General features: G+C 49.5%; 1 protein-coding gene and 1 non-coding gene across 5 annotated transcripts in view; one reads left to right on the top strand and one right to left on the bottom strand.

Annotated features, from left to right (window-relative positions):
• CACNA2D2 (calcium voltage-gated channel auxiliary subunit alpha2delta 2) overlaps nucleotides 1-26,965 on the bottom strand; it is a 570,874-nt gene that overhangs the window by 263,459 nt on the left and 280,450 nt on the right. The gene's annotated exons all lie outside the window — the stretch shown is intronic.
• On the top strand, nucleotides 7,846-7,949 carry LOC144268501 (U6 spliceosomal RNA). The gene has a single exon (XR_013346760.1). It is a non-coding gene; the product is annotated as a U6 spliceosomal RNA (small nuclear RNA).

Raw genomic sequence — 26,965 nt, 5'->3', positions numbered from 1 at the left:
CAGGGGCGGTGTCGGAGTGGTATCTCCCGCCGAGGTAAGCTCAGCATGTTTCGGTGGGACTCCCCACTGAGCTGGTAACTGGTCGTTCCACCGCTAGCAGGGGCCTGGGTCAGTGACCCCTGTGAACTCTTGCCATTGGGCCACACCGTCCTGACAGTAGGGATGTGTTTCTTGCACTGTGGCCGCTAGGCCTTACTGCCCTGAACGAGCGGGGTGTTTGCATAGACTCTGGCCATTGAGCTGCACTGTCCTGGTAGTAGGGATGTGTTTCATGGACTCTGGCCGCGAGGCCATACTACCTCCAGAAGGGGGAAGACTGGAGTAGTTGACACTGCCCTCCGGCTGAAGAGGACACCGCGGTCCAGAGAGCGATGTGGGTCCCGGTAGTGGAGACAATGCAGCCGAGCAGACAACAGGCAAGACACCACCTGCAGAGGGCGCCCCACAGCTGAATGAGCTAATTCCCGGAGCAGCCAGCAGGAGGCGCCACGGTGGTAAGCACAAACCGTTACACGTGGTGGAGAATATGGGCATGACCCCAGACCTGAGGAGAGGCCTGAACTAAGGAAGCGAAAGGCGGTGTAAATACCCCTGCGCGATTAACCTCCCACGCTAGCGAATCGCGGATCGTCGATGCTAGTACGGAGTCGGACAAAGTTTTGAAATGGCTGCTAGAAAGCCACCAGCAGAAGGCAGCAAAAAACCAACAACATAACGCGCAGCTGCTGCAACAGGTGACGAGTCACCCACAGGAGATGATGCGGGAGTGGGCTGCAAAACAGCAAGCACAACAGGAGAGTCTTGTTCGGCAGCAGCAGGCCCAACAGAAAAGGCTTGTTCAACAAATGGCAGCCCTGCTGCAGCCAGGCAAGCCCCCGGCCAACCCCCCAACAGACCCTGACCCAGACGCCTTACTGCCTGGGCTCCCTGTAAGGCTCACGAAGATGGGGCCTGGGGATGGTCCTGAGGCCTTCCTCCTCACTTTTGAGTGGGTGGCCACCGTTGCGCGATGGCTGGCAGGACACTGGGCTACACTGCGAGCCCCTTATTTAATAGGGCCAGCCTAGGCAGCCTACCATAACCTGGACCCCCAATACGCCCTGGACTACAAAACAGTCAAGGCAGCCATACTAGACCAGACCGGCATCAGTCCAGAGACGTATCGGCAGCACTTTTGTCAGGGACGGTATCTGACGGGGGCCAGGCCATGGGCGGTGGCTCAACATCTCCGGGACTACGCTTGGCGATGGCTAGAGCCCACCAAGCAGTATAGGGCACAGGTGGCAGAGACGGTCACCCCGGAACAGGATCCGTGACAGTGGGATACGTTACTCCCAGCCTTGTTGTTTGCTACGGGAGGTACGCCAAGCCTCCACAGGGTTTTCTCCATTTGAACTCTTATATGGAAGACAACCCCGAGGTATCCTCGACCTCCTGAAGGAGGGCTGGGAAGAAGAAGAGACCCAGGGAAAGGGGGTTGTCCATCATGTCCTACAGTTTCAGGAGAGATTGCAGAAATTGGGAACCTTTGCTAAAGAGAAACTGGAGCAGGCACAGCAGAGTCAGGCCCTACATTACAACAAGGGAGCCAGGTTGCGGAGCTTTGAACCTGGACACCGGGTCCTGATCCTGTTGCCCTCATCTGAGTCCAAATTTTTGGCTCAGTAGCAAGGCCCTTTTGAAGTAACCTGGCGGATCGGCCTGGTTGATTATGAGGTTAAGCTGCCTGGTCGGCAGCACGAAACATGCACATACCATGTAAATTTACTGAAGGCCTGGTGCAGTAGGGAGACGTTACTGATTACTCCCTACCCTCCTGAACCAGAGCTGAGACCCCTGGCAGATGAGTCTTTGAACATGGGACAGTAACCACCGGAGCAGACCTTAATCTGAACCAGAAGGAACTACTCCAAAGACTATTGCGGTCTTACCCAAAGCTCTTGTCAGCATGGCCCAGGCCACTGGACATCCTGCTGATGGCCCCCATGAACACTGGCCATTGGGCCACACCACCCTGACAGTACGGGTGTGTTTTATGGACTGTGGCTGTTAGGCTGTGCTGCCCTCAATGAGCAGGGCGTTTGCATAGACTTTGGCCATTGGGCTGTACTGCCCTGGTAGTAGGGGTGTGTTTCATGGACTCTGGTTGCCAGGTCGTACTACCCCTGGAAGGGGGAAGGATTCAAGTAGTGGGCACTGCCAGAGGGCAGTGTCTTGAAGAGACACCGCGGTCCAAAGAGCGATGCATGTCCCAGTGGTGGAGACAATACAGCCGAGCAGACAACGGGCAAGACACCACCTGCAGAGGGTGCCCCACAGCTGAATGAGCTAATTTCTGGAGCAACCAGCAGGAGGCGCCACGGTGGTGAGCACAACCCGTTACACTGCCCTGATACTGTTGTGAGCAGAGTCTGCCAAAAATGGTGTACTGGTGGTGGGTTATTCTTTTCATCTGTCCCAATGGGGACAAGGATAAATCAATCACACTCATTTTTACTTGCAACTGAAATCCAGGATTTGAATTCAAATTGCTAGAGTCTGGGAGAGTGGCCAGCTCATCCGCAGTGCCACCTCGCTCCCTCTTAACTCTCTTCTCTGAAGAGCAGATGAACGGTGAGGAGAACAGGATTCCCATGGCGCTATATGCAACTATTCAGGACATCCACATCAATACCAAATGAGTTCATCATGAATAATATTATCATGATCAATACAGCTACAAGATTATTGGTAATCCTTAATAATGATTAGACCATTATTTTTAAAGCGTTACCGATCAATCAGTCCATCTCAAGGGGCGCCCCATGCACAGACTGCAAGACACCTGGGAGGCAAGCGGTGAGCTAGAGAGAACAGGGAAGGAGGCTGGTGCTGCTGACAGCCATGCAGAGAGAGATCTAGCGCTGGGTGGATGACACGGGTGAGGGGGACCGGGGCAGGAAGGGGAGAGGGGTTGCCAGTGCCACATAGCTGATCTGCAGAGAGAGCAGACACAGTTTATGGAGAGCGACACGTAGCACCCTCCAAGACTGGAGGTGGAGAAGGGTTATCAGTAGGCATACGCAACATATGCGGCTGCGTAGAGCACCCCAAAATTTCAGGCACCACCCTCGTTGGCTGCGGCATGGATACCTCTCCTCTCCGGCCCCTCCCCTGCGCTGGGCCAGCAGGCTTCTCCTGACCCAACATGCTGGCCCCTCCCCTCCACCCGCTCACTCCTCAGCTGGGCAGCTGAGGGCTCCAGCTAGGGGTGGGGCCTCAAGGAGCCAGGAATGAAAGTTTGCATGTGAGTGAGCAGGAGGAGCCGGGGCCAGGCAGGGGGACCAGACAAGGCTGGAAACAGAGCAGGGGTGGATACCCGGACGTAGGGAAGAGAGGGGGGAACCGAGCTCAGTGGGTAGAGCTGGGCACAGGACTTCAGGGTCAGGGGGGCGGAGGAGGAACAAGGCTGCGGATGGCTCTGGGGAGCTGGGCCAGACAGGGGGGCAGGCAAGGCTGGGAACAGAGTGTTTGTGTGTGTGTGGGGATACCTGGAGGCTGGGAGCTGAACTTGGGGGTGTGTAGAGCTGTTCATGGAACTTCGGGGGGGGGGGGGGAAGAAAGAGGAACCAGGCTGGGAAGGGAAAAGAGCTGGGGGGGGGGGGGTTCTTTGTCTGGCTCAGTGAGCAAGCAACGGATGCACTAGGGTCTCCTGGGGAGAGCAGCTGTTCCAAGCAGCCCCCCACTGTACCTGCACCTTTCCCCCTCTTTGCCCACATGCCCTGCCCACCAGCAACTCCCTGCAATCTCTCTCCTACTGTCCTTTTCACTCCGCCTCCCTCTTCTCTGAAGTTTAAGCCCAGACGCGGATGATCCCCGGGCTGGGAGGAGGGAGAGCCGCACACACACACCCAGGCTGGGGAGGAAGGAAAGTTAAGGGAAAATAAAAGAAGGTGGTGTTTGCTTTTCCTGCCCATTCACAATATTCCAGTGTCAACAGGAGGAAACTGACACTAAAACAATGGGAGGAGGGGGATGTACCTAGAGCAGAAAAGCAGCAATCAGGGCTGCAGAATGCAAGGGAGGGGGCGACCTCTTAGCTGGGGAGGAAGATGGACTCGCATTGGACAAGGCTGGAGTAGCTGAAAACTTTTATTTAGGGAAAAGGGACATGATTTTTTTCTTGTGGATCCAAGTATCTCCAGAGCTGTCTTTCAAGCTGGTAGCATTTTGAAGGAGGGAGAGTTCTAAACTGTGCGGAGTTGGTGGGATTTTAAAGGTCCCTTTAAGAATGCAGCATCTTCTTCCTCACCCGTGGGAAAGACCTTTTAAAAATGGCCTTAAATAATCGAAAACAAGAGCCACTGTTCAAATGACACTTGGCTGGTTATGGCTCCAGCCCCACTGTTGAAGCATTGTTGAAACTGTGCTCTGAGTTATACCCAGTACAATCCCACTGAGCCGTGTGTGGCAACAAGGTGTATAAATCAGGGCAGAAAAAAAGACTGGTGCCTGAATTCCTTTTCTTATTAAACTGCACACACCAAGCACCTCTTTACTTTTCAGGATTAGAGGGAAATGCTCTATTTTAGGGAGAATGAAACGCCATTTGGGAGTTGATGGCCCACAGCAGTGGCAGGCAAGGCCCTGGATGACGGCTGGACTCAGCCACTGGTATAAGCTATTTTTTTTTGTCATTCAAACGGATTTTGGATCATGGCTGACATCCCAGCCATCATGTAATACACTTCCCTGTGGCCTTTTGACATGCACACAGAGATATCTCACTGCCAAGTTCCTATCCTAGGAATGGGAGGGGAGAGAGGAGGCTGCAGGGTGATTTCCCACCTCCATGCAGCCAGTGGCCTATGCTTGCCACTGCCATGCTGGAGCCTCCACATTTATTTATTGACAAAATTTGCAGAATTTTAAAATACTGTGCACAGAATTTAATTTTTTGGTGCTGAATTCCCTCAGGAATATGGGGTGCCAGGCAGTTGGGGGAGGCTTGAGATGGGTGCTGGGCAGTGGGGAGTGGTCTGTGGGTGGGAGATCGCTGGCTATGATCTGTGGTGGTGATCTCTCGGTGAGGGGCCAGTGGGTATGGGGATTGCTGGGCATCAGGGGGTGAGTGATACTGGGCAGTGGGGCAGTATAGCAGGGCACGCTGGCAGTGCAGGGCTGGGTTTGGGGGCACAGGTGGGAGGGAAGTGCAGGGGTTAGGGGTGAAGGCAGCACAATTAAACAGTTTTTAATAAAGTGCACGTGGCAAGTTATCAAATCATGTAAGCTTATGTTTGTGTTGCTAACAGCAAGTCAGGCATAGGGGCACCAGTTTAATAATACTGCATACGGCCCCATAAATCCTAAGGATGGCCCTGAGCACAGGGTAGAAAGGAACAAGAGCAGGGAGAATTAAAAAAGAAACCGCAGAACTCAGGGACACAGGACCCCAGAGACTGCACCCGCCAGAGCCCAATCCAGGTGGCATAGAAATCCAGTTCAGGTTTCCTCCACACAATGACTACAGTTGGAGCCCATCAGGGGTACTCTAGGAATCCAGTTCCAGTCTCCCCCACAGTGGCACTCTACCCAGAGCCCATATAAGAAAGGCAGAAATCTAGGTTAGGTTTTTCCCTTGCCTGGGGCAGCACCCAGAGTCCATTCCAGGAGGCGCAGTAATTCAGACCAGATTCCTCTACTCCTGGGGGGCTGCACACAGGTTGCACTCCAGATACATCATAAAAATACACCCTAACACCTCTTGCTTTCTGGTGTAAACAGAGCCAGCCTGTGCCAGAAGGAGGCAAACAGACAAAAGGTTGAGGCTAATACGAACATCTCTGGATTGCTCTGGGACATACCTAACAAACAGCACAGTCAAATGACACACGTATAAAGCACCTATCATTCAGCTGTATCCCCAGAGGCTTGACAAAGTACAAGCCCCGGAAGGAAGAGAATTTCCTTCCTTGCCCCGGGAGCAAGGACGCCCTGGGAAATGTTCAGCTTTGGGGGTATGAATATCTTGGCCACTGTTGTTCACCCAGGTAAATGGCTTGATTTGCTTGTATGTATAGTATGGAGGCAAACACTAACCCAAGCCAGATGTGGCTATTCCCTTCGCAAAGTGTTTCCTCTCTACAATGAACACATGCAGCCAAAGCCCATACACTTGGATTTTCAGAAGTGCCCAAACCCCATTCACACATCATAGGAATTAGGCACTGTCAGGAGACCCATGGGAAGAACTGCCCTGGGGAAGCCATCTGCAGTATACACAAGCTTCATTGCTCCTGCAAAACCCAGGGACTCTGCTACATATTCCTGTGCACTGTCTCCTGGCACTTAACTACTTACATATACACAGCCACTTAATTCCCTTTGAAAATCTCACCATTGTCTACAGAGAGGTTCATGCCCTCCACATACAGACCAGAGGAGATCACAACTAATGGGACAGACAAATGGAACTGCCCTCCAAAAATTAATCAAAATTCCATTAGAAATAGCACTTGGTACACAGGAAACGCCTGGTTCCTAGTAGAGCTGAGGGTGTAGAATTGCATGGGATGCTCACTTCCTTCCTCACATCAGTAAGAGCCTTCAAAGAGACAGCCAAGACTGAGTTGCCCACTGTCCTCCCAGTGGCCAGCCCCGAGCACTACCCCAAGTCGTGGTAGGTGCTTCCATTAGCACCACCATGATGCCCTGGTAGGTCCGGCACACCTAGAGAGCAAAACTGTCAATTGCAATGATCAAATATCAATGAAAAGAATATTAGAGGCTTTAAAAATGGGAACGTGCTGGCACGAAATATCTCCCAATTCACCCAAATGAAAGGGCTCAATTTTCAGCATGCTAATGTGCGTTGCCTTCCCTGACCTCTGCGCTGGAAGGAGCAGAATTAATTTTTTTCCAAGAGAGTCGCTAAAGGACTAAGTATTGGAGATTTAGAAACTAAAAATCTTGAATTTAAATGAGTCCTGCAGGTCATAAAAGGTCAATAATAGACTTGGGATTTACTGGTCTTTCCAATTCCCCATGGCTGCAGATAGCTGGATGCTAAAGAATTGATGGGTTAGATTTGGGAGGGTGGAGGGGCTGCATAGTTATTTACTGCATCCTGCCTTCTTTTTTATTCTGCACGCTTCTCCTCTCATCACCTGGGTGAATCCAGCCTGAGCTCTCTATTCAGAGACAGAGCTCCAAGTCAGGCCAGGATTAGGGCATATCAGGAAAAGCAGTGACTCAGAACTTGCAGACAGTAACAAATGGAAGCCGCTAAGTTTCTAGAATCGCAGAGAAACTCTACTGGAGCTGAGCAGACTCTCTCGTTGGAAGGCCCAGAAAGGAAAGGAGGGTAAATAAAACTAGTCTGAGACCAAACAGGGAATAGCATTTTAGGGTTGACAGTTGGATCACTGAGGTGAGGCAAGATGGCAGCCCCTCGCCCCACGAGGCCAGTGCTATACTAGTGTTTGCTTGGAGCAGATGCGTGCTCGGATTCTAATGCAACTGACCCAAGATGAGAATCCAAACCAGCTGCAGAGCCCCAGTTGCCCTCTTCCTCTTCTCACCCTGTGATGATGCATCTGTCTTGCTTAGGAATTACTCCTGACAGAATTCTGCACCCTTGTGGGGGCGCAGAATTCATAAGGTCTGCATATTTCTATGCCCCCCACGCAGAAAAATGCAAAAGAAATCTGTGGGGGGGACGGGACGCCTCTTCCCTGGCAGCCCAGGCACAGTGCATCTGTTCCAACGTGCCTGGAACAGTTTCAGAGAGGCAAATCACTGTTGGGGGAGGGGTCTGGGCCTGCGGGAGAGAGGTTGATCACCATCAGGGGGTAGGGTTGGGCATGCGTGCCTGCCTGCCAACAACTACTAAAATTGGAACTATACAGAGAAGATTAGCATGGCCCCTGCGCAAGGATGACATGCAAATTTGTGAAGCGTTCCATAAAAAAACAAACCAAAAAAAAACCAACCAAACAAAAAAAAACAACTGAGAGAGACTCTGTCCCTCTCACTTGCTACTGTGGCTCGCCGGGGGTAGAGTAGTAGGTCTTTTTATTATGCAGGAGGCAGGCTCTGTCCTTGAGGCAGAAATGTAGCAGCCTGCCTGCATGGTAATATTGTTAATATTCCTATTGTTCATTAACTGTTCCCATTCTCAGTCAATTCCCTCAGCAACATAAAACCTGTAAAAGTTTTTAGGTCCCTACATTGCCAGAGTGATGTAAAGCCTTATAAATGACAATAAGGGAATCAGCTAGGAAGAGCTATGTGCTCTCTCACTTTTTTCCTGTGCCAAAGTGGCACAATGGGGTTAGAGTACAGCTCAGGATTTATTTTACTTACCCATTTTAAAAAAAAGACTTTGAGAGCAAATAAAACATTTACCAAGCAGTCAATAAAATGTCAGGACAATCAGAAGCAAGCACTTCCCAAAGTACCCAGCCAGGCCCAGGACAATGATTAGCAAAACTGTATAGTCATTGTAGTTTAAATAAATTACCAAAACAATTGAAACAGGTGTATATATTATATTACATTATTTTGACACACAGAATATGCAAAATTTTGAATTTTTGGCGCAGAATCCCCCCAGGAGTAAGGAATGCAGCCCTTACCCCAGGCCAGGCGGCGAGAGCACCAAAGGGATCACAACGTCCACATGTAATGCACAAATTTTGTTGCACAAGAGCTGCAAGCAAGCCACCACCGCTTCTGTGCTGAGGCTTATTGTCACACTGAACTGATGGGTCTCTTGCCCCAACCCAGCTCCTGTTGCAGTCTAAAACTTCTCTGTGTAAGCTGTCAGCCCCTCAGTCAGCCAGTGGTTCGTTCCTATCTGAAGGAAAGAGGGGAGGTTCATTCCCACTTGCTCTCTCTGTAGGGGGAACTTGCAAGTTCTAGGTGGAAATGTTTTAATGAGTTGCTTTCTTTCTGGCCTCATGTCCACAGGACAGCAGTGTCACTTCTCTATGTCTCTGCTGCCTTCTCTCTCCCTGCCACGCGCTGGCAGTGAAAATTAAGAGGCTGGGCAAGACAGCATCTGGCCATCTGGTACAGCCAGCATTTCCTTGTGGCCCCAGACGTCATATGGTCTCAATCAGAAACACAGTTGTCAATTCACAGGGCAGCCAGGTGCTATCTCGGGCCCCAGTCCAGCCCTCGCCAGCAAAGGACTTCAGCACATGCTTAAGACTCAATGGAATTTAAGTGTGTCTTTAAGTGCTTTGCTGATCATAAGTACTAGCTGAACTTGAGCCCTGGTGAGAGTTACAAGCAAGAGGGCTTTAAAACGGGGAAAGGGCAGTGCAGAGAGATGTACAAAAACTCTCCTGCTCTGCCTGGATTAACCCCGGTGACTTTCATATGCTCAGAGAGCAGGGCTGGCTCCTCGGCAACTTGTCCTGTGAGACAAGCAACCACAGCACATATACAGCGCTTTGACTCTCACCGCTCCCCCACCCCAGTGTTCCGTGCTTTAGGAATGGGCTCCACACACACCTTCTTCCGCAGGCATGTCCCACTCTAACTGGGGCATGGGCCCCCTATTAATTCACCTCCCTCACAGTCGACCGGGAGGTCTCCTAGCCACGCAGTGACAAGACCCAGCCATGCTTTGCCTTGCCGAGTTCCCAACCTGAGGACAGAAAATTGGGGTTTATAACCCATGATTCTCGGCCTGCTAGGCGTATATGCAGCCTCGCTGAAAAGGGATGCCACAGGAGAGCCTTTGTAGTCCAGGAGCCATGGGGCAGGGATAAGCTGGCTTCAGGACTCTGACAATGAAGGTTACTGCTGAATATTTAAACAGCGACCTCCTTCCAATGGTTCACCCATGCACCGGGCGTCAGGGGCAGCTCCAGTTCTCCCCAACAGCCTCCTGCTTCCATTGAGGGTGTCATTTCCAAAGCACTGCTTGGTAGGGCCTGATCCTGAGCAAAGACTTGAAGCCAACAGGAGCTGTGGCCCTTTAGTCCCAGTGCTGAGCACTTGGCAGGACTGGGTCCTTGGGCAGCTTTCAGGATGCTGTGCAAAGCAGAAGAGATGGTGGCCCTTTCCCTGCCTCCTCTCCCAATGACTCTGCATGGACAAGAACCTTCCTTCCAGCTCCAGAAGGCTGTGGCTTCCCGCAGAGCTTACCAAAGTTACTGTGATGGAGAGAGACTAAGGATAGGTCTACACCACATTCGGGAGAAGTGACTGCAACACGGACCATGGCCAATTGAATATGTAACCAAGGGCCCCGGGCAGCAAGCCTGCGGAGTCACTGCTCTTGTTACCCGAGCGAGCTTTGGTCTAGTTCTACGTACATGCATTGCAATTACACCTCCCAACTGCAGCGTTGATAGATCCTAAGCTGCTCTAAGTTTCCTGCTGTCACAGGAGCATGGGGAAGCATACTGTGCCTACGTGTGTCAGGCTGTGCACCGCCAGGCCCAACCCTGCCAGGTAACTTTACCACAAAAGAGACCAACGTGTAGACAACCAGCTCTGGGATGGGACAAATTCACCCCCGGTGGAATCCCCCTGGCCGGAGCTACACATCACTGCCTCCAGAACCTCTGAGCAGCCAATGCCAACTCATTTAAACACTAAAAGAAAAGGAGTACTTGTGGCACCTTAGAGACTAACCAATTTATTTGAGCATGAGCTTTCGTGAGCTACAGCTCACTTCATCAGATGCATACCGTGGAAACTGCAGCAGACTTTATATATACACAGAGAATATGAAACAATACCTCCTCCCACCCCACTGTCCTGCTGGTAATAGCTTATCTAAAGTAATCTTCAGGTTAGGCCATTTCCAGCACAAATCCAGGTTTTCTCACCCTCCACCCCCCCACACAAATTCACTCTCCTGCTGGTGATAGCCCATCCAAAGTGACAACTCTTTACACAATGTGCATGATAATGAAGTTAGGCCATTTCCTGCACAAATCCAGGTTCTCTCACTCCCTCACCCCCCTCCAAAAACCCACCCCCATACACACACAAACTCACTCTCCTGCTGGTAATAGCTCATCCAAACTGACCACTCTCCAAGTTTAAATCCAAGTTAAACCAGAACATCTGGGGGGGGGGGTAGGAAAAAACAAGAGGAAATAGGCTACCTTGCATAATGACTTAGCCACTCCCAGTCTCTATTTAAGCCTAAATTAATAGTATCCAATTTGCAAATGAATTCCAATTCAGCAGTTTCTCGCTGGAGTCTGGATTTGAAGTTTTTTTGTTTTAAGATAGCGACCTTCATGTCTGTGATTGCGTGACCAGAGAGATTGAAGTGTTCTCCGACTGGTTTGTGAATGTTATAATTCTTGACATCTGATTTGTGTCCATTTATTCTTTTACGTAGAGACTGTCCAGTTTGACCAATGTACATGGCAGAGGGGCATTGCTGGCACATGATGGCATAAATCACATTGGTGGATGTGCAGGTGAACGAGCCTCTGATAGTGTGGCTGATGTTATTAGGCCCTGTGATGGTGTCCCCTGAATAGATATGTGGGCACAATTGGCAACGGGCTTTGTTGCAAGGATAAGTTCCTGGGTTAGTGGTTCTGTTGTGTGGTATGTGGTTGTTGGTGAGTATTTGCTTCAGGTTGCGGGGCTGTCTGTAGGCAAGGACTGGCCTGTCTCCCAAGATTTGTGAGAGTGTTGGGTCATCCTTTAGGATAGGTTGTAGATCCTTAATAATGCGTTGGAGGGGTTTTAGTTGGGGGCTGAAGGTGACGGCTAGTGGCGTTCTGTTATTTTCTTTGTTAGGCCTGTCCTGTAGTAGGTAACTTCTGGGAACTCTTCTGGCTCTATCAATCTGTTTCTTTACTTCCGCAGGTGGGTATTGTAGTTGTAAGAAAGCTTGACAGAGATCTTGTAGGTGTTTGTCTCTGTCTGAGGGGTTGGAGCAAATGCGGTTGTATCGCAGAGCTTGGCTGTAGACGATGGATCGTGTGGTGTGGTCAGGGTGAAAGCTGGAGGCATGCAGGTAGGAATAGCGGTCAGTAGGTTTCCGGTATAGGGTGGTGTTTATGTGACCATTGTTTATTAGCACTGTAGTGTCCAGGAAGTGGATCTCTTGTGTGGACTGGACCAGGCTGAGGTTGGTGGTGGGATGGAAATTGTTGAAATCATGGTGGAATTCCTCAAGGGCTTCTTTTCCATGGGTCCAGATGATGAAGATGTCATCAATATAGCGCAAGTAGAGTAGGGGCTTTAGGGGACGAGAGCTGAGGAACCGTTGTTCTAAATCAGCCATAAAAATGTTGGCATACTGTGGGGCCATGCGGGTACCCATAGCAGTGCCGCTGATCTGAAGGTATACATTGTCCCCAAATGTGAAATAGTTATGGGTAAGGACAAAGTCACAAAGTTCAGCCACCAGGTTAGCCGTGACATTATCGGGGATAGTGTTCCTGACGGCTTGTAGTCCATCTTTGTGTGGAATGTTGGTGTAGAGGGCTTCTACATCCATAGTGGCCAGGATGGTGTTATCAGGAAGATCACCAATAGATTGTAGTTTCCTCAGGAAGTCAGTGGTGTCTCGAAGGTAGCTGGGAGTGCTGGTAGCGTAGGGCCTGAGGAGGGAGTCTACATAGCCAGACAATCCTGCTGTCAGGGTGCCAATGCCTGAAATGATGGGGCGCCCAGGAGTTCCAGGTTTATGGATCTTGGGTAGTAGATAAAATATCCCAGGTCGGGGTTCCAGGGGTGTGTCTGTGCGGATTTGATCTTGTGCTTTTTCAGGAAGTTTCTTGAGCAAATGCTGTAGTTGCTTTTGGTAACTCTCAGTGGGATCATAGGGTAATGGCTTGTAGAAACTCGTGTTGGAGAGCTGCCGAGCAGCCTCTTGTTCATATTCCGACCTATTCATGATGACAACAGCACCTCCTTTGTCAGCCTTTTTGATTATGATGTCAGAGTTGTTTCTGAGGCTGTGGATGGCATTGCGTTCCGCATGGCTGAGGTTATGGGGCAAGTGATGCTGCTTTTCCACAATTTCAGCCCGTGCACATCGGCGGAAGCACTCTATGTAGAAGTCCAGTCTGCTGTTTCGACCTTCAGGAGGAGTCCACCTAGAATCCTTCTTTCTGTAGTGTTGGTAGGGAGACCTCTGTGGATTAGTATGTTGTTCAGAGGTATTTTGGAAATATTCCTTGAGTCGGAGACGTTGAAAATAGGATTCTAGGTCACCACAGAACTGTATCATGTTCGTGGGGGTGGAGGGGCAGAAGGAGAGGCCCCGGGATAGAACAGCTGCTTCTGCTGGGCTGAGAGTATAGTTGGATAGGTTAACAATATTGCTAGGTGGGTTGAGGGAACCATTGCTGTGGCCCCTTGTAGCATGTAGTAGTTTAGAAAGTTTAGTGTCCTTTTTTTAAACACTGGCTCTCCTATTAAAATCGAGACAGTCGATTGTTACAATCCCAATTCCCTCCCATTACCGCACTGGAAACTTAAGGCACCAGGAACTGCTGAGAAGTTGGAATTAAGGCTGACCCAGAAGACAGAGACATTTGCATCATCGTCAGCGGAAGCCATTAGGGATGGCTGTGCCTTGACAAGTTCAGCCTGGGTGACTTAGCTAATGGCAGCAATCTGCCCACGAATTGATGAGGCTTGGGTTTAGCTCTGCTGCAGCGGCACCGTAACTAACTTCACTGGGCTGGCGCGAGGGAGGCCGGAGTGAAGGGAGATCTGGGCTGGGATGGCATTATTTCTTGCCAACCTGCATACCCAAGAGCTGCCTTTACATACAAATTGCTGCTGCTCTCACTTTAGAGCCTCTCATTATCTTTGAAAAAAACATTCTTCTCCGTTCATTTCACTACAGATCGGAGGCCCCTATGCCTCCTTCACACCCTCTTCCCCCATGCACCTACTGCCTGAGATCTCTCCTAGGTTCTTTCCCCTACCCTTGAACGTTACCTTATTTCCTTCCCAGTCATCTCCCCCAACTCAATTTACTTCCCCTCTTTTCCTTTTCTCCTCCCTTCTTCACATGCTGCTTTCTCCCCAGTGCCCCATCCCCATCCCATCCACTCTCTCTTCTCCAAGACCATTGTGCGGTGACCTTCAAGACTGGCTCAAAGCTTTCCCAAGTTCCCCTTTACTGCCCACAGGTGGCTGATGAGAATGAGGCAGACCAGATGTGCTCTCAGATGTTCGTAAGTTTCACTGGGAAGGCTGCTGAGCAGACAGCACTAAGAGACTTCAGATGCAGCCTTGCGTCTCTATCCAGGTCCTCTGTGGATCTCCCCATGGTCCTCCAGCAGAAGGAGAGAAGTGAGGATTGTGTCCAGTTCTAGTGAGCACAATTCAAGAAGGATGTTGATAAACTGGAGCGGGTTCAGAGAAGAGCCATGAAAATGATTAAAAAATTAGGAAACCTGCCTTATAATGACAGACTCAAGGAGCTCAATCTAATTAGCTTAACCAAAGGTAGGTTTAGGGGTGACTTGATTTCAGTCTGTACATATGTGCCTGGGGAACAAATATTTAATAATAGGGTCTTCAATCTAGCAGAGAAAGGTATAGCGTGATCCATTAGCTGGAAGATGAAGCTAGACAAATTCAAACTGGAAATAAGGTGTACATTTTTGACACTGAGAGTAATTAACCACTGGAACAACTTTCCAAAGACTGTGGTACATTCTTTATCCCTGACAATTTTAAAATTCAGATTGGATGTTTTTCTAAAAGCTCTGCTCCAGGAATGATTTGAGGGCAGTTCTCCCGTCTGTGCTATACAGGTGGTCAGACTAGCTGATCACAATGGTCCCTTTGGCCTTGGGATCTATGAGGGCCTGAGATTTCAAATGGAAAAAGTCAGCAGAAAAAAACTATTAAAATTCCTTTTGAGGAAGCTGTTGTAAAGTGCAACCACTTTTCTTTCTTTCTTTGCCTCACAGTTCACCTTTAGTTGTATCCCCTGGAGGGAGAGGAATTCTTCTGAGTGGTGCAAGGGTAGTGTCTAACTGAAACCAAATTTAGACTGATAAATTTCCTAACTGAGTGAGATGCAGCTGCCAGTGGAATCATCTCTTGGAGGGTAGCAGCCCATGCCCCATCACTTGTTCATTTGAAACTGGAGAATAGACTACAGGGTACAGTCCTGTACTGAGTACGGAGTCGAATAGTTACCCTTGTAAGGGTATGCCTACACTGGAGTGGGGCTGTTATTTCCAGCACAAAGAGACATACCCCCGCATGGCTCTGATCAAACCGGTGCACTAAAAATAGAGTGTCGCCACAGCGGCAAGAGTGGCTAGCTGCCCAAGTACGTATCTAGGGTTTCAGATGGGATCAGCCGGTACTGCTGCTTTGGCTGCTGTGACTACACTGCTATTTTTACCACGTTAGCTTGATCAGAGCTAGCATGGGCATTGTCCCCTCGGGCTGGAATTTACATCTCTAGCTCCAGTGTTGACGTACCCTATGATCATACGCTAACCCCTTTTATAAAGTGGCGGCGCTGAGATACTTTCAGAAAGGGGCTTTGAAGTGACACACCCATCTCTTAGGGCCTGTCTACACTTAACACGCTACAGCTGCAGTGCTTCAGTGTAGACGCTACCTATGCTGACAAGAGGAGTTCTCCCATCAGTGTAGGTAATCCACCTCCCCTAGAGATGGTAGCTAGTTGACGGAAGAATTCTTCTGTCAACCTAGTACCATCTGCATTGGCACTTACGTCAGCTTTACAACACCGCTCAGGAGTGTGGATTTTTCACACCCCCTGACCTACGTAGTTAAACTGACCTAATTTTCTAGTGTAGACCAGGCCTCGCTGCTTCCAGCCTGTGGGTTTGTTTGCCTGTTCTCCTTTTTCATCCCAATCATTTCATCTTAGCGTTTGTCACACTAGCTGCAGGAGAACAGGGGGGAAAAAAGTGCCCAACCCCAAACAAACAGTAATGATACTGTAAGTACAAGACCATAAAAAAATTATCAACCAGCGACAAGAGAAGACAACCCCTTATATACACACAGGGAATATAAATCTTTAGTAAACACTGTAAAGCAGCCAAGCATCTCATCCTGTAATAATCTCTGAGACAGTTGATCCCAGGGCTCTTATTACCCCAGCAGCCTGCATCTGAAATCCACTAGAAGCAGGCTTAGCCACCACTGAGTATTGATTAAGAAGGCAGCTTCACAAAATGCTGTGGCATTTTTCTTTCAAAGCACTAACTTGTTTGTCAATAACGCGCTCTCTTTGGCACAGCGAGGGTTGAGCAGGAAGGGATGTGGGGAAGGGGGATCTTTTCTTCTCTTCACATGTAGTCAGTGTCTTGTCTTTTTCTCTGTTTTCCCCAATGGGGAGGGGGAAGCAGTGGTTTGCTTACGTTCTCCTGCCGATCAGAGAACAAAGGAAACCATATTCCCACCGATAAAGAGCAACGGGTGGAATTTGCAGATTTCCAAGGACTCATCAAACCACCTGGATGGACAGTAACAGTTGTTAATGTGCACCTGCATCCATAGTGGCAGTGTACTGTGCCAACCAGATGTGGACCACACCCCTGATACACTGGCAGAGGTAGGGGCAGCGATTAGTCAGAATGTAAATGCCCCCATACATACCTGGTGCCAGTGCAGAGCAGGGTATGGAACTGGGGTGAACTGAGGGCCCCCCATGTCTCAACATTAAGGGAAAGCTTAGTACACTTAAGGCCTGCAAGGCATTCATTGCCTAGAATCGACCACAGATCAAATCCCTCCACCCTCCCAGGGGGTAGCCTAGTCAGGATTCGACCTGTAAGTTGCCAGCTCACTGTGCAGAGGAAGCAGGGGTCAGCGCAAAAGGGGACAATGGGTAATTCTGCAACCTAGCTAGTTTGAAACAGAACTAGTATGAATGGGATTAGATGATGGAGTTGCCTGGGATAGCCAGAGCCTGGACTCCAGGACCCAGGAGGTCCCTTCCGTCCTATGTACTTATTACAGCTCAATACGTCACTGAAGTTGGACAGTCCTCTTTGATCCCAGAGGGACATCCCAGAGGGCTTGTACCAGGCTGCTGCATGGCCAGTACACCACATTAGCACCTCTCTGAAGCTGCTATCTAATTCTCCAGAACATTGACTTTCACTTAAAAACGACACCAAGTTTCCAGCTGTAAGAGCTGCAAAGAAACTGCCACAAAAAGGACCCAAGTGTAACAGATGCAAAGAGATCAGAGTCTGCACAGAGCTTGCAGCAATGGTTCACAGAGATGTGCGCTGCCTTATCTATCTTGGCGCGGCATTAACGCAGCTGCCCAGTGATGACCGCCGGAATGTCAATGGAGAGGGAGGACCACAGATCTGCACAAGCCACGTATTCTTTGGGAGCCATGAGTGGATGGTGTTTGGGAGATGCCTCCCCTTATTTTTCTCCCCCCAGTCAAGGAGCAGAGCCTGGAGGGCATGTTCCCATCCCAGTGAGGGGCCCAGTGGAGCAGCACAATCGTATTTGGAATCTACTGTGTGCAGCATCTCAGTCTGGTGGCAAATGCAGATGGTGTTTATTTTGTGGGCGGAGCACCGCCCGAGATCCCCTAACCCCAGCCCCTGGCTGTCCACCTGTGCTCCTTTGAATGGAATGATGCTTTTAGCAGGTGAGAGAACAGCAACGGGCAAGGGAATGCCCCAGGAAGAGTGTAACGAAATCGCTCCAGCTAAGAGCGAACAAAAGGGACTGGCAGAGGTCTGAAGGGATCTCACTTGGCCCGTCCCACCACACCTCCTGGAGGATTTTGTCACCTCAAGGATTTAGGATTTTGTTCCCATGTCCGATCTTCGCCCCATCCACCCGAATCCTTGGCCTCTACAGATCCTTGCTACCATTGGAAAGCTATAAACAGGGGCACTCAGGAGGAAAAACAGGGTCCCAGCTTCCAGATCCACGGCACTATGAGAGCTGTGTAGCAGCACAGAGCAAGTAATACTGACTGCTCTACTGAAATCAGAGCGCCTGTGTGAGCCAGGGATGTTCGGCACATATGGGGGCGCGTGGGACTCTGTGGCTGGCCTGGATATTGGCATGCTTGAACACAGATGAAAGGGACAGACTTTTCTTCCGCTCTAAAATCCCTTTCATGCCTCCAGAATGGACCTTACATCATGCAAAATGGAAAAATACCCAAGGTCAAAAGGACAGCACTGGCTGCCCGCATTTCCAGGGAATCTGAGGCTTGTCTGGGTTTCTCTTTAACTCCGTCTCCCTCAAAAAAGTTTGGAAATCTGTATTTTCTCTCCTCTCGATTTTGCCCTTCACCAAGGCAGAATTCTGCTCCCGAGTGACACCGCAGGGCTCAGTTCCAATCACCCAGCCTCCCTTGATAAGGGAAGTTCTGCACTTGTAGGGAGGAGCATGGACAGTGTCGCTCTGAGATCACCACCTGCCCCATATCATCCCATCCCCTTGGAATCTGTGCTCTAAGACACTCTGCTGTCCGGGCTGCTGACAGCACCCACGAGGGCAATGATTTCAGTGAATTGCCACCTTTCAAAGCTGCCTGGGGGGATACAAAAGTTCCCATGCAGCATTGATGTGCACAGGATTCCACCCTCCTCCCAACTGGGCATCTAGGGAGAAGTTTGGTTGTCCCTAAAGCAGGACAGACTTTGTGGCAGGGCACTGCTGGGGAAGCCCCAATCAGCTCCTGCCACTCCAGCCCCAATCAGGGGAAATAGATTGGGGCTGGGTAAATAGCCTAGGTTTGCCTAATCACTGACTGCACCTGCCAGCCTCATTAGACAGGAGCTATAAGGCTGGGAAAAAGTGAGTGGGGAGGGGAAGACCAGAAGGGAAGGGAGAGGTAGGAGCCTGCTACTCTGTTGTTGACCAGGCCTGTGTTAGGCCAAGCCATTGTAAATAGCCTGTATATAGTAGGAAACTGGTGGTCGGAAATCGACACCAATAGAGAGCAAGGGAGTTGCACCAGCTTGGAGCGTCCCTGAGTCTGTGAGGAGCAGGGCCCAGGGGCTGGATACGCAGGGGCACCCCGTTACAGACTTGTAGAAACTGAGGCCTGCAAAAGCTTGGGGTGGATTTCATCCTACTTCACTTTTGTTACTTCACTGCTGAGTCAGCAGGGGGAGCTCACAACATTGCATTTTGCTGTTCCACGCTGCTTTCCCTATCACTTCCGCTGCCCTTCCACCAGTGCACCTGGGAGCAAAATTTGATACTCATTTGTCCAGAAAGGGCCAGCAACATGCTGCCCTATAGAACACAGATGTGATACGGAAAAAGGACAAGACCAATATAAGGGGCTTTCAATTGAACTGGCTCAAAACCAGCACAAGAGGAGAATGAACCTGGCAAATCTCCCCAGCATTTACAGTTTCCACTGGGCTACCCTGCTTCCCCCTCTCCTAGTAAAGGTCAAAATGCTTCCTTTCTGCTCTGAGCAGCACAGTGCTGGGACCAATCTTTAATGCTACCCCAAAACTGGAGACACATGGGGGTAGGAAGGCCTGTCCTCAACCTAGCACATCATGGTTCCTTGAGATGTAGAGAACTGCTGGGTACAGTGGCTAACCCTCCCACCTGGCACTGGGAGCACTGACTCCCTGCTTTGAATTGTTCCTGCATGGATTCTCTTGGGGAACCCCGCAGAAGACATGGCACAATCCTGGTTTTCATCTAGTGAAGGAGAAAGTACGGAAGACAGAGACTGAAGGCTGAAACACAGATTCCCACCCCATGGCTTGCAACCATCCTGCCCCCTTCCCACAGTGCTAAATGGGGAAGGAGAAAGATCCCTAATGGGTCCCAGCATGGAAAAGGTTAAAAATCACTAGTTTGCAAGACAGAAGAATAGGAACTGTTGGCAGGAAGTATCTCCAGAAGCAGCGATGTCTGCATTCTTTCATTTGACCACTTGACTATCGACTAGTAAGACTCATTTTGCAGAAGTTGGAGGAAGTAGCTCTGTCTACATTCCCGATCTCCCGGAGTTCTGCAGGCTAGGATAAGGGTGTTTTGGCACACCATGGGCGAGCTCAGATGTGTGGGTGAAACACAAGCACCTCCGCACCCCTTTAGTCTTTAACACAGCGCTTATGTAGTGTAGATGGCCTCATGAGATGAGTAGTCAGATAGATTTCCCTCCAGAATAGTCATATCAATACAAATCTTCTGGTGTGGATGCAGTTCAGAGATTCCAAGGCCAGAAGGGATTAACTAGTCTGACCTCCTGTATAACATAAAACAGACAACATCCCCAAAACAATCCCTTACACCAGTGTATAGGTGCCTTCCCAGAACAGCTTATTCCCTTTCCTATATGGTGAAAAGCTGTACTGGTCTAAACCATCCTTATCCCACTAAAAGAAAAGGAGTACTTGTGGCACCTTAGAGACTAACCAATTTATTTGAGCATGAGCTTTCGTATGCGTCCGATGAAGTGAGCTGTAGCTCACGAAAGCTCATGCTCAAATAAATTGGTTAGTCTCTAAGGTGCCACAAGTCCTCCTTTTCTTTTTGCGAATACAGACTAACATGGCTGTTACTCTGAAACCTTATCCCACTGTAATTACAGCCACACTCAGGAGATAGCACCAAATTAGATCACAACTTCTGTGTGTAGACAAGCCCTTCGGAGGGAAATACACAACCTTGTTCATTTCATTACAAAATAAAATGCTCCCCCAGCCATGCCCATTGCATTAGTATCTGAGCACCTTTCCCATTACTGGAGTAAAGACAAAATGCTGTCCTCCCACCCCACTTTGCTGGGCTCAAAGAGAACAAAAACAAGCCACCGTACCAGTTGAAGAGGGATGGCTTTGAGATTTGCGCATGGCAGGCGACAGAGAAGAGAGGGGGACGAGGTTCTGGTGGATGACTGGGCTCCCAGATGCTACAGCAATACAAATAATGAATAATCATCATTCCCCCACCCTGCCCCACCACTGAGATCTGCCCACTATCCCTACAGGTTTGCAAACACTTCCTCTATCCCTGTCTAGCACCCTGTGCCTGGAGGTAGGCTGGGGGGCTGGTACATAAAGGGCAAATCCAGGGCAGAAGGGAAAGCCAGTTTGGTTTATTCGTCAGCTGTGTGGTAGATTTTCCCCACAGACATCTTGGAGCAGATTTTTCAGAGAGGTTTAGCCTAGCGGAGTTACACTGCTGTCATGGGAGTCCCACGAGTAATATCTGCCGTACGGCGTTGGAAAACGGAGGGTTGAGACACTAGAGGACATTCTCCATCTGAGTGGAACAGGATGATGCGGGCATCTGACCAACTCCTTACAAACAGCCTCTGGGTTTAGTGCTGGACGAAACCAGCCAAAAGCCACTGCACCTCTGAGAGGGAATAACGCTCGGGAAAACACCCCTGGACACCTAACTGGCCACTTAGTGTTTTAAAATTTGGAATTAGTTTAATACTTATAAAGAAAGGACCTAACAAGCGCTGGTTTCACTTAGGCATAAAACAGGCCGGCACAGGGGACATTACTGCCTAATCCTGACCTGCAGCCCCTGCTATTCCAGCCTTGGGCTCCCAACCCCTCTCACTCCTGACCTGCAGCCCACCTTGCTACCCCAGTCCTGCCCCAGCTCTGCTGTTGTCCCTCACTCTCCACCTACCACGTCATCACAAGATTGTTCATTTCATTTAAGAAACTGTCTCTGTTCCAGAAATGCAATTTGCTCTTGCTTCCAGGACCAATATATCTTCTTTTTCCCAAGAAGCAGCTCACAGCTGTTTTTCCTAAGGGACATTTAGACTCCTTGTAAGAACTGGTTACATTTTGCCAGGTTTACACCAATGTCCCAATATCAGCCACAAAAAAGGCCATCCTGGCAGGAATTCCAGGCATGAAAGTCAAGGTATTGCAGATAAAGGACGGAGCTGACATCACCCTGACAACCTGGGATCCCCTAAGCAGGTTTTTCCCATGTAGATGGCTGGAAACTTCATTCCGAGATGTCTCATAAGAAGAGGACCCAGCTCTCAGAATAAGCAGTTCTTGAGCAGCGTGCCAAAGACAAGGGATATTCACCTGTAAGCCTTGCTTCTCCACACCAGCTGCTCCTCTGACCCCCATAGTGTCCCTGGAGCACTGCCTCAGGAAGCTGGGGAGGGGGAGGCATTTACTGCAGATGATGGAGTGAGCATTAACTCATGCCGGGAATCCCAGCAGGGCTTGTGGGGAAGGAAGAGCCAAGGGAGCCAGCTATCACCTCTTGCCCTCGGCCCAGGTCTTTCCCCCTTACTCAACCCCATTCCCACCGCCTATGACTATTTGTATTTCCCGAGGTGAGGCAGAGACCTATTACCACTTCAACTTATTATTTAGAGAATACGTGATGGGGAAAAGATAAGTTGCCCAGTAGGAAAACTGCCCCTGTGCATCGTAGATACCAATAGAAGATAAAGCTGTGGCTACTCTTCCTTTGTTCTTGCTTTCACACTCCCTCCCTTCCTCCCTAATTCTGACACATGGAAAAATGTAATTTCTGGGTGTGGCAGGCCCATTAATGTCAGTGGTAGGATGTCAATGGATTTTCAAAGGCTACCCTGTGTGATGAATTCCAGCATAGTGGTTTCAAATTGTTCTCATTTCATCCCCCTTGCAATGTTTCGGCACGTCGATTGCAGCAATGCATTCTCTACAGCTGTCTTACCTCCACAGATCTGAGAAACATTTTTATCTGTAGATTTTATGGTATTTATAGCTCATGGAATGCTGTCCACCTGTCTTCAGGGGTGGGTAGTTGTGTGTGGGAACTGGCCACCAGGTAAACATTCAGATTTTATATATCTAGATGGACATATCTTGCTTGTGGATATTTAGGAACTAAAGCCTATATACATATTCACAGAAAACACCTACTGCTAAAACATAAATAATGGCTCAGGGTGGAGGAGAGAAGTTGCAGCTAACCCTAACCTTAGCTCTTCACAGTTTTTCAAATTCTGGATGTGGGAGAAACCAAAGGCAGCCTAAGAGCATAAAGTCCAGAAAGTAGCTACAAAATCCAGCTGGCCAAAAGCCCAAGAACGATTTAATCCCTTGTGGCTCCTGGCCTGTAATGTCCATGCAAAGTGTCTAGTTAGATGTCTGATATACAGCAGGCGACCACCTCTTGGTGTGGTAGAATGGTTTAACAGCAATGAGGCTACAAGTCACTTATGCGAGCTTCGATGCTATCCCAAACTCATGGGCAATAAAACATCTACACCACCCTCCAGGCAATCCTGTCTCAGAAATGATTTCTAAATGTTCTGGGTACTAAGCTTGCGTCCTTCCACCCGGTAAACTGATTCAGCCGCAACTGCACAGAGACTGTAATTCATTCTATATAGACGTTTCCAAAAGATGATTTCAAACAGATTCATTGTGCATTATGTCACCATGCACAGGTCTGATAATTTATGCTCTGGCAGACAGCTCCCATTGGAAAGGGAAGATTCCTCACTGGGACTTAAACCAGAATATTTTGGGATTTAGGCCAGGGTAACTTGGGGACAGGGGAGGGAATATTTTGTGGCTGGTAATTACTTATTTAAAATAGCTGGCAGCTCCTGGCAGATGCTCAGAGGTCTGGGAATATCAGCAGCAGTCCCGGAGGAGCAGAGTGCAGCCATGGTAAATTCACATTATCACTTAGCCTCTGCAGTTTACTGCATGGGCATTACCGCCACACAAGAGGTAGAACTATTTATCCATGGAATGAATGGTACAGATGCCATTCTCTAAGAGGAGTCTATGCAGCATATGTGCTCTGCATAGGAAACAATGCAAGTCTTGTACCACTGATCATGCCTGTTTGTCCCCGTGACTGCAGTGTCCCAATCAGGCTGTCCTGTTCTCAGCAATAAGGTTTGCTAACCCCCTTGAACGGTACCTGCTCTCCCGTTCTCAGCGCTATGTTGGTTCTGTTCTTAGTGAACTCAGAGCTGGTGAAAGCTGCCAGCTTGGCAGCCCTGGAGGCTGAATTCTATTCTGATTTCTTACACTGTGCCATGCTTGTGCTTCAGTCTTCGCCCTATCCACAGTGCAAGTAGTAATAATAACACCAGCACCACCTAGTTTTTACCTAGCGCTTCTCATCCATGGTACTGAAAGCATTTTACAAAGATCATCAATATCATTATTCCCATTTTACAGACAGGGAAACTGAGGCACAGACAAGAGAAGTGACTTGCCCAAGGTCATCCAGCAGGACAGTAACAGAGCCAGGAATAGAACCCAGGTCTCCTGAGTTGCAGTCTAGTACTCTACCCACCAGGCCACACTGCCTCCTACAGAAGAGGCATGGCCTTGCAAACTTTCCTAATACTCCCTCAACATAGCTTACACCTACCCTGGCCAGACTATCTCAGAGGATACATGGCACTTCTCTCACTCTCATGCAGGTTGAATGTGCTCAGCCCTGCAGGCTCAAGGCACCACAGACATATTATAAAGTGTCTCCTGTCTCACTCAACCCCTGTGCTGTCTGCAGGGACCCCCAACAAGGTGGCTAGTGAGTGCCAATTGTGAGGGTGGGTTCCGGGGTGCAGGGGAGCTGGACAGGGATTGGGCTGAGATGAAGAACTCTTTTCACAGTGCTCACACAGCTGCTGAAGCTGTTGGCAACTGGTAATGACCTATGCCTGCTACTAATCTGGGCTGAATTCCTACCACCAAGTTGGTGAAAGAGAGGATACATATCCCAGCCCCATGAGCCATTTTCCATCACTGGGCTGAATTCTCCATCACTGATAATTTTTAAATCAAGATGGGATGTTTTTCTAAAAGCTCCGCTCTAGAAATTACTCAGGAGACGTTCTCTGGCCTGTGCTCTAAGGAGGTCAGACAGAATGATCATCACAGTGGTCCCTTCTGGCCTTAGAATCTATGAATCTATTCAGGGTACCAGCTGAGTCATCAGCATGTTCTCTGGAGGTATTTTAGGATGCTCCAGACCTGACTGCTTGGCCTCTTTGAAATGCACCTGTTAAGGAAAAGTTAGCACGTGACTCCATTTTGGTTTGGGGCCCACCATTGTCTAAAAGCAAGCACATCATGCACCAGGAGGAGTGTTCCTTAGATACTGCATTCCTGTGAAAATCCTCCTCCTTGTCTCCAGCCTGCCTTGACTCCCGGTATCTGTTTTTTGTCAGTCCCTAACTCCCTATCTCCTGGCCTTTGATGTGAGGCCTCCCATCCTGATAATAAAAGTTACTGATGCATGGCTTTAGGACCATGCTGTGTAATTAACATACTGGTTTAGCACAAGGAATGCACCAAGCAGGGATAGGTGGTAGATAAGAAAAGGGTTTGTTTATTGGCTAAGGTTTCCGATGCACGAGGGCAACATACTTTGCTAAAAAGTATATAACCTTTGTATAATCTGTATTCGGGGTCCCCTCCTGGCTAGCAGGGGGGCACCACGCTCGAGCATAATAAATTTAGTGTTTTTTGGGAACTCTGCAGTTGTGGACTTTGTTTATGTGCCTCAGCCTAGATTCGAACTGTGCGTGACCTATCAGGTATAATTCGCAGCATTTGTGTGCGTGTCCTACCGGGTATAATTTGTAGCATTTATGTGCATGTCCTACTAGGTGTAATTCGTAGCATTTGTGTGCGTGTCCTACCAGGTATAATTCGCAGCAGTTGTGTGCGTGTCCTCTCAGGTGTAATTCGTAACACACCTTGGTAAAATGCTAAGGATGAGATCCTGACCCCATTAAAATCAATGGGAGCTTGGCCATGGATATCAATGGGGCCAGGATTTCACTCTGTGTCACAAGCACAAGGGTGAAAGTAACTTAAAGGACTTACCAGTATGCCAGAATCCTAAGCAGTGGGGTGGGGCTGCAACTGGAAGGGGGAGGGGCCTCAACCAGAAGAGGCGGGACCTTTAAACCTCCAGGCCCTTTAAATCGAGGCTCCCCTGGGGCTCCAGCAGAGGGGCTCTGGCAGCCATTTAAAGGGCCCGGGGCTCCCAGCAGCAGCCGGAGCCCCAAGCCCTTTAAATCGCCAGCCTGGGGAAGCTGCCCCCTACCAGTACAGTCGGCTGTGTGCCAGCTCTTGCCGGTACGCCATAGCGGACTGGACTGGCTTACTTTCACCTCTGATACCCCTGCTTTTCTGGTGCACTTGTGACCATACCTGCCCTCCCTGAAGCTCACAGATACCCCAGACATCCTTGCTGCCCTGTGCTAGGAATTCTTGGAGGAGGGTCTGTGACCAAGCACAGGGCTAGGAGGCAGGACTAGGTTCAACTTCATTTCCCAGCTCTGCCGCTACCCATCTGCGTGACCCTGGACCAATCCCTTCCCCACTCTGGGCCTGGGTTTTGAGAGAATAAAGCATGTCTACTTCCCACGTCTACTGCTGCCAATCCTATCCTGACGCCTCAACGTGGCGCAGTGGTGACCCTGGCTGTTCGACAGCGATGGTAGTGGAGTGTATTCTCTGGCAGGTCTAACCATGCTATCAAGGTGCCGGACTGTCAGCCCAGTGAGGGGGCTGCTTCCTCTGTGAAGGAGCATGTAATCCCTCTTTCTGAAGCCGTAAGCTAGCTAAATTGAGGAGGTAAACGTGCCACTGACAGCCCAGCCAGCGGGTGGCTGAAAACAATGGCTAAAACAACATGGAAAACCAAGTCTCAGTTCTCTGCACGTTCCTCGATCCCCACTCCGGAGGCAGCGAGGCATTCGAATGACAAGAGGCTGCAAAGAATCTCAGGTGCCAGGTTGCCAAAAGGCAACTGGACAACTCTCTCAGTGTGCACTTATAACTGCAGAACACTGATGAGGGAGGAATCAATAAACCATCTCAGGGAGGAAAAGGCAAAAACAGCCTGCGATGTGCTGGGTGTTTGCGAAACACGACGAGAGACGGAGGTGAGCTGGAGGGATGGAAGCAAGGTCATTCTAGGAAAAGGAGAAGGCACGAGGACAGTTGGAGGAGTCGGATTCATCATAAACAAGGAATGGTCTTCGAAAATTGTCTCATGCCATTTGAAGTCATCGCGT

This window comes from Eretmochelys imbricata, chromosome 7 (genome assembly GCF_965152235.1).
Source record: "Eretmochelys imbricata isolate rEreImb1 chromosome 7, rEreImb1.hap1, whole genome shotgun sequence".
NCBI classification, from domain to species: Eukaryota; Metazoa; Chordata; order Testudines; family Cheloniidae; genus Eretmochelys; species Eretmochelys imbricata.
This window is presented reverse-complemented; position numbering and strand designations above follow the sequence as displayed.